This window comes from Pteropus vampyrus, unplaced genomic scaffold, assembly GCF_000151845.1.
Source record: "Pteropus vampyrus isolate Shadow unplaced genomic scaffold, Pvam_2.0 Scaffold70, whole genome shotgun sequence".
In the NCBI taxonomy this organism is placed as follows: domain Eukaryota; kingdom Metazoa; phylum Chordata; class Mammalia; order Chiroptera; family Pteropodidae; genus Pteropus; species Pteropus vampyrus.
The window spans coordinates 7,126,269-7,133,327 of NW_011888851.1; the positions used below are offsets into that span (position 1 = coordinate 7,126,269).

The following is a 7,059-nucleotide window of genomic DNA, read 5'->3' on the forward strand; positions in this document are numbered from 1 at the left end:
AAAGTACTTCTTTAGCACTTCCATTTCCATTATCTCATTTAATCCTGACAACAACCTTATCATGTATATTAAACAGGTACCATCAACCTCATTTTATAGATGAGGAAACTAAGGCTTGAGAAATTCTGATTTAACATCTTAATACTAAACAGAGCTAGGATAAAACTCTAACATCTTTCTACTTCATCAATGCACAGGAAGCTATAGTTACTATTTTAAAAAATTAAACTACATAAAAATCTAGCCTCAAACAAGCACACACCTCTGTGAACATCTTCCTTCCTTTTTCAGTAACTTCCTCAGTGTTTCCATGCAGGAAATCAACTGGCCTTGGAAGCAAACAAACATAAATTTACGTGCCCACTTATACCTATAAGACTTTGGACAAGTCACCTCTCTAAGGTAAGTTCACTTCTGCATCTGTAAAATGAGAATAACAAAACCTACGTCAAAGGGTTATTTTGAGGATTAGATGAGGTAATATAGGTAAAGTGCTCAATACGAAGCTTGACATATAGTCGACGTCCAGTGAATGATAGTTTTTATTATTATTACAATAAAATGAAGGAGAGAAAAGATAATCTGAGACTATGAGTTTGAACTGAGTGTTACACATGCTTGTAGTAACATACAGTTCTTAGTTTCAGACACGATTCCCAATTGAAAGAGTTTGGAATCACTGAGCATAGGCCACACAAAACAAGAATCTAGCAATGTACTAAGATTTTCATATTTTTAAGCAGAGTATATATGCATGCATATATACATACGGGTACACACTTATGCACATTGGGGAAACATACACTTTCACACGAGCAAACTTTATGATGAATAACTAAACGTTGTAAAATTGACTTAGCAAAAATAATAGTCCAATGGATTTCTTTTTGCCATAAATAACACTGAAAGTGACAGAATAAGATTCACTCTGGTAGGACTCTAGACTCACTAAAGATGAAATTTCACCCCCTAATAGTACCAACCAGTGTTAATTTTACATAAGCACATTCTTTGAGGTTAAAACAAATCTGACTGGTTTTCAATGTAAAAGTAAAATATAAAAACTGTTCTTGGAGTTATTTCTAAACAGAATGCATCTCTAAACCTAATGTAACAGGAATGCATACATAAATCGGATTCACCGAATAAATCTTCGGCTGACAACTGCCTGAGAATGATGTTAACATCACGCATAGGAATGCCACATTTTCTAGGATTTGACATTTTCAGAGATTGAGAATTACTATATTTCGTAAATGGAAATACCATTAGTAAAAATAGAAACCTATAAATAGAATGTTGCCATTTGTTTCCAAAGACTATTGATATACTAGAGCCATGTGAAAATAATAATAAAAGTGAGACATTTTATGGCAAACTTTGAGGGTAAGGTTAGGACTGTAATCTGAGAGTTATCTAGGGGTAAACACTGCAGCCACAAGCGCCACCAGCGAGGATTCTCGAGGCAAACAGGAAATGGGTCAAGTCCAGAAATTAATTCTGACCCCCAACTGCAATATGATATTGTATCTGTTGGAAGCTCTTCCACATGTTTCACAGTTTGCAAATTCAACAGACTCCAGGAATACTGATGATTAACGCTAACTAACCATCTTTTTCTTTTTTAAAAACTGGAAGCCACTAATACCATGTTATCAACGAGTCAATAGATTCTTTGGTAATAACTCCTAATGAGCACAGATTCTGGAGTTGAGTTCTCTGAGTTTGAGTCCAGATTATATCACTTTCAAGTTGTGTGATTTTGAGCAAATTATTTAATCTTGGTTTCCTATCTATAATAAGGAAAAATAAGAGCACATGCTTCATAAGATTTTCTGAGTATTAAATGAGATAACTGATATTAAACGTTTAGAAAGGCACGTAGCACATGGTAATGCATCAGTAATTGGTAGCTACCATTAATGTACGCATATCCAAAACACGTCCATTTAATAAATACTCCCCACGCTAATCATAGATCCATCCTTTCCCAAGGCCCGACCTCAGTATTTCCACCCAGTCAACAATGATGTGAAAACTGATTTATCTTACATTCCCTGCTTCCCAAAGCCTGATACTATGACTGGCACAGAACAGTTACTCCAAAAATATTTTAAAAGAATGAAATGATGATAGCAAAACTCTGAAAATATGTCATGAAAAGCATGATTTCACTGTAATCCTCAAGGGTAAGAGAGAAAAAGAAAGTATTCTAAGCTTAGATTGTCTTCTTTCTCCCACTGGGATGGAAGAGACATGAACAACAACAGGAAAGGTGCACTGGAATTAAATTGCGTTTTCCCAGAAAGCTCCATCATGGAGCCGAGCCTGGTTAACCTACTCATCCACCCTATTCTTTTAAAAAATAAACCACTCTCTCACTCAAATTCTCTCTCTCACCAATGTACATGCTACTAATAATTCAAATTATAAAAGATCACAAAAAAGCAACAGGAATTCAATATGCTTTTTCTAGCTTTCGCAAATGTTTGCGCCCCTCAAATAGTAGGCAATAGAGAATGCCAAATACCCAAGAGGTTTTACAATTGCTGTCTGACAGCAAAATCCTGTGGAGAAGGTTGGGGTTCATGCTTCATATGCAAGTCTTGTGCCAGGAGATTCATAATAAGATGAGTGGGAACTGCCCAGGCCTTACAAGTAAAGCTCTGGTCAAAGCCCACAGAAACTCCAGGCTTCAAACACAGGTATTTCCCACCGAAAAGCCAAAATTATTTCCTGGGGTCCCAAAATTACTTCCCGAAGGCTACACTGTTATAAAAGAAACACAGGGTTTTGTTTTTAGGGAAAATAATCAACTGCTCCAATAGAAAATGAAATGGCTCTTCCATATCCCCAAAAGAAAGCTGTGGACCAACATGTCCAGTGAGTCCCTTTAATTAAATAAAACCAAATACAAACCTTCTTCACTACTCCTCTTCTTCTCTGTAATTTATACACAGAAAAATTTGTAGGAAAAATATCTCAAATTGTTAATACTGATTGCCACTAGAAAGTATTTCCATTTACCTTTTTATCACATGAAAAACAAGCAGATTAATGAATCCCTATGTACCCATACTCAACTTCAGCAATTATCAATTCACGACCAATTTTGTTTCAGCTATGTTCTTGCTCACTTTCTCTCTTCTGTATTATTTTAGAGCAAATCCCAGATACCATATTATTTCATCTGTAAATATTTCAATATGTATTACTAATAGACAAAGGCTATTTCTTTAAAAACATAAAACAATACCATTATTAAAGTTTTAAAAATCTACAAGAACACCTTAGTTCTCCAAATAGCCGGTGCTTAAATCTTAAGGATTTTTAAAAAATTTGTTTGAATCAGTTTTCAAATAAGGTCCACACACAGTGATTGACTGAGGTGTCTCTTAAGTCTCTCAGACTATCAGTCTCCTTCTCTTATTTTTTTCTTACAATTTGTGTTTTAAATTATATATATTAGTTTAAAAGTGACCACAAACATGCATTTTTTATAAGTCAGGAGGAGGGAAAAATTTAAATGGTTGACAGCAGAGCACTGAGTTTCTTCACTGTTTAAAAAATAGAAAAGTAAACAGTGGTAAAAGGTGCAATTTCCTTACATAGTACATCTGTCCCCCACAGAAGCAACTAGGCAAGAGTGTACCAAAATGTAAAAATTGTTTAAAAAGTACATTTACAAAACTAGTGAATTACCAGTAGTGCAACAACACAGATGGCAGTGTAAGATGTCCTCAGAGACCCATCTGAAGAAACAGATAGATTAGTTTAGCTGTGTTTCTTAGTTCAGCTCTAGTTGAGAATGTCTGCTTACCTAAATAAATAACTTCCAGGCAATGTGGCTGCTATGATTACATGTTAATATACTTTTTTGTTGTTATTTTTTATTACAAAATTATCCATGCTAACTATAGACAATTTAGCAAATGCAGTTAAATAATAGATAACATATGTCCTGTAAAGACCACTACTTGAAAATAATCATTAGATTGATCACTCAGGAATCTTTTGGCTCTTAATCAAAGAAGACCTAAGTCAAACTGGCTTAGATACAAAGAGAATTTATATACTTAGAAAGTCCAGAAGTAGTTTGAGCTCCAGCCAAAGTTTAATCTGGCAGCTAGTTTATGTCGTAGAGACCCGATTTTCTCCGTTTCTCCATTCTGCCTAAGTGTTGGCTCATTCTTTACTACTATTATTATTATTATTATTATTATTATTATTATTATTATTTATGCCTACAGCACCTGGTCTTCCTAGGTAGTCTCCCATCCAAGTACAAACCTGGCCCGACCCTGCTTAGCTTCCGAGATTAGACATTGGGCTTGTTCACGATGGCATGGCCGTAGACCATGGACCTTGGTTCCACTGAGGCGTAAACCCAGAACCTTCTGCGTGTAAAGCAGACATGTTAACAGCTACCCTATGGAACCATTCTTAAACCTTGGCTCATTCTTAAACTAGCCTTAGCATAGTTGCACAATAGCTACTACCTACAGTTCCCAGGACCACAAATTTCTTGCTCAAGTGGAACAAGAAAAAGAGTACAGTCATGCACCCGTTAATGATGGGGATACATTCTGAAAAATGCGTCATTAGCTGATTTTGTCATTGTATGAACACCATAGGGTGCACGTACACAAATCTAGATGATAAACCCTACTACATGCCTAGGCTATATGGTATAGGCTATTGCTCCTAGGTTATAAGCTTGTACATCATGTTTCTGTAGAAAACAGGAGATTAAATCAAGAACGAGAGAAAAAGATGCAATCAAGAGATGTGGTAAACACAAAATGTATGAGGCTGCTGCCAATGGAACTCAGCATACTGTTTTAAAGCAAACTTTTTTTTATAAGTAGAAACAGTACACTCCAAAATAACAATGAAAAGTACAGTACATAAATCTGTAACATAGTCATTTATTATCAAGTATCATGTACCGTACATAAATGTACCGTACATAACCGTACATATTTTTATAAGACTGTCAGCACGGTAGGTTTGTTTACACCAGCATCACCACAAAAACATGAGTAATGCGTTGTGATTCAACGTTATGACCGCTGGCTCAAATGTCATTAGGGATAGAAATTTTTCAGCTTCATTATAATCTTATGGGACCACCGTCATATATGTGGTCTATCACTGACTGAAACATTGTTATACAGGTCATGACTGCACGTCTTTGTTCCAGCTTTTTCAGTGAGAGACCTCATATATACTCTGATTGGTCCAGACTAGGTCATGTGACCACATTTGACCTCATAGCAGCAAGGGTGGGGGATATAATGTACAAATTAGCTTGGCCTAATACAGAGGCTCTGCCTCCCAACCAAGGTACAGACAGCTTCCCCAGAAACTCGTAGATCTTTAAATAGAAACAGGGGCTACTAGGAAGAGAAAAAGGAGAAGTCATGTTGGGGAAGCAATCAATAGATGTCCACTGCCATCACTGTTTATATTTGTCATACTGTGACTGTTTTTAAAAGTGGAAGATGCTGCCAGTGCTGAGATCAATTTCCAGTATGGTTAAGTTTGGGGAGAGAAGGTTTTTAATAGACAAAGTATAGGATGATGCCTCACATTTGGTAGGTACCAAAAACATTTGTTGAGTTGAATATAAAATAGCTTTAAAAATTTTTCCCAAAGATGCCTCCCAAAGTACAAGACCAAGAAAAGTAAACTTTCAGACTCTCCATGTCACTCCACCTTCATTAACACAGTTTTTATTTACTTACATAAATATTTGAATCTCTTGGTTGGTTATACAAACGAGTAATAGTTGTTTAAATAGTTGTCATATTTTTTTCCTTGTAATAGAAATAAAAGAATCATAACTATCTAAGTTTCTCATACTCTTTTTTGGGGGAGGAGGGACATAACCCTTTAAAAAATAAAATCTTACAATGTACTACGACACCTTAATCAAATAAAAGCTGAGTTGAGCCTGCTGACATAAGAGTGAGGACTTGAAGTTCTCACACTGATGTAGTCTTACTTCTTACTTGACACTTGTAACCTTTCGCAGTGTCAGCATGAATATGTCTACTGACAGGGAGGTTTTACTATCTCACAACACATAAACGTCAAATTTCAATTCTTGATGTGAAAATAATTTCTTACTATTGAACAAAAGTCTGATTCCCTGTAATGTCTACTCAGTGGTACCAAACACTCCTCTACAAGCTAATATCTCAAATATCTTGAGATGCTCTCGTCCTGCTCAGCTCTCCAGCCTTCTCTAGGCTTAACATCCTCAATTCTTTGACTATTGCTCACCGGACACTGTTCCTTTCATCATCCTGCTCACATTCCACTGGGTAGTTTGTTGGGGCTTTAAGAATATGCCTTTGATTCAGGGAAGTGTGCCAACTGCTCGCTGTCTGTGGAATTTATTACTTAACTGGCTTTAAACAAAACATGCATGTTCTATCTTTGTCTGCCAACCCTGCTTCTACCTTCCAATGTTAATATCTCAGCAGTCTGGAAGAATGCTCATCGAAACTCAGATCCTGACACCTTGCTCTACTTCCTGAACTTGAAGTATCTTTTCCTCTCTACACACTGTGCTCTCTCCATACTGCTAATTCGTGGCAAATGTCTTGCGCCTGTGATCTGCTCCAGCAAACAGTGATGCCTGGGCATAGGTTTCCTGTTTGTACACTGCTGCTCTTCCTGGCTCAGTTCAAAGGCCTGGAAAAGACAGTGTCCACGCTCATCTAATCCCTTCTAAAACAGAATATAACACTACAGATGTGCCTTCATCAGCTCAGAGTTCAGGGGGCCTGTTCTTTCCCCATTCCACGTAGTATTTCTTTTCAAGCAGATGGATGATATTAAGCGAACGTGTTTGTGGGTCTAGGTTTTAGCAGCTTCCCTTCTTTGTCAGCTTATCTCAAACACAGAGTTGACAGTCAGTGTTCACTGGCTACAGCCTCACCCAGCTGTCTCCAATGAGGTGGCCACCTGCAGATTTAGTGAGGCCCTGAACCAATGAGAATCCAGATTGATGATACAGTAAGATAGACAATAGCTCTCAACGGACACTGG

At 36.9% G+C, this 7,059-nt stretch overlaps 1 protein-coding gene and 1 pseudogene across 1 annotated transcript in view; both read right to left on the reverse strand.

The window, feature by feature from the left end:
• Window positions 1–7,059, reverse strand: part of TMCC3 (transmembrane and coiled-coil domain family 3) — a 238,759-nt gene that overhangs the window by 127,741 nt on the left and 103,959 nt on the right. The gene's annotated exons all lie outside the window — the stretch shown is intronic.
• Window positions 4,242–4,357, reverse strand: LOC111740978 (annotated as a pseudogene).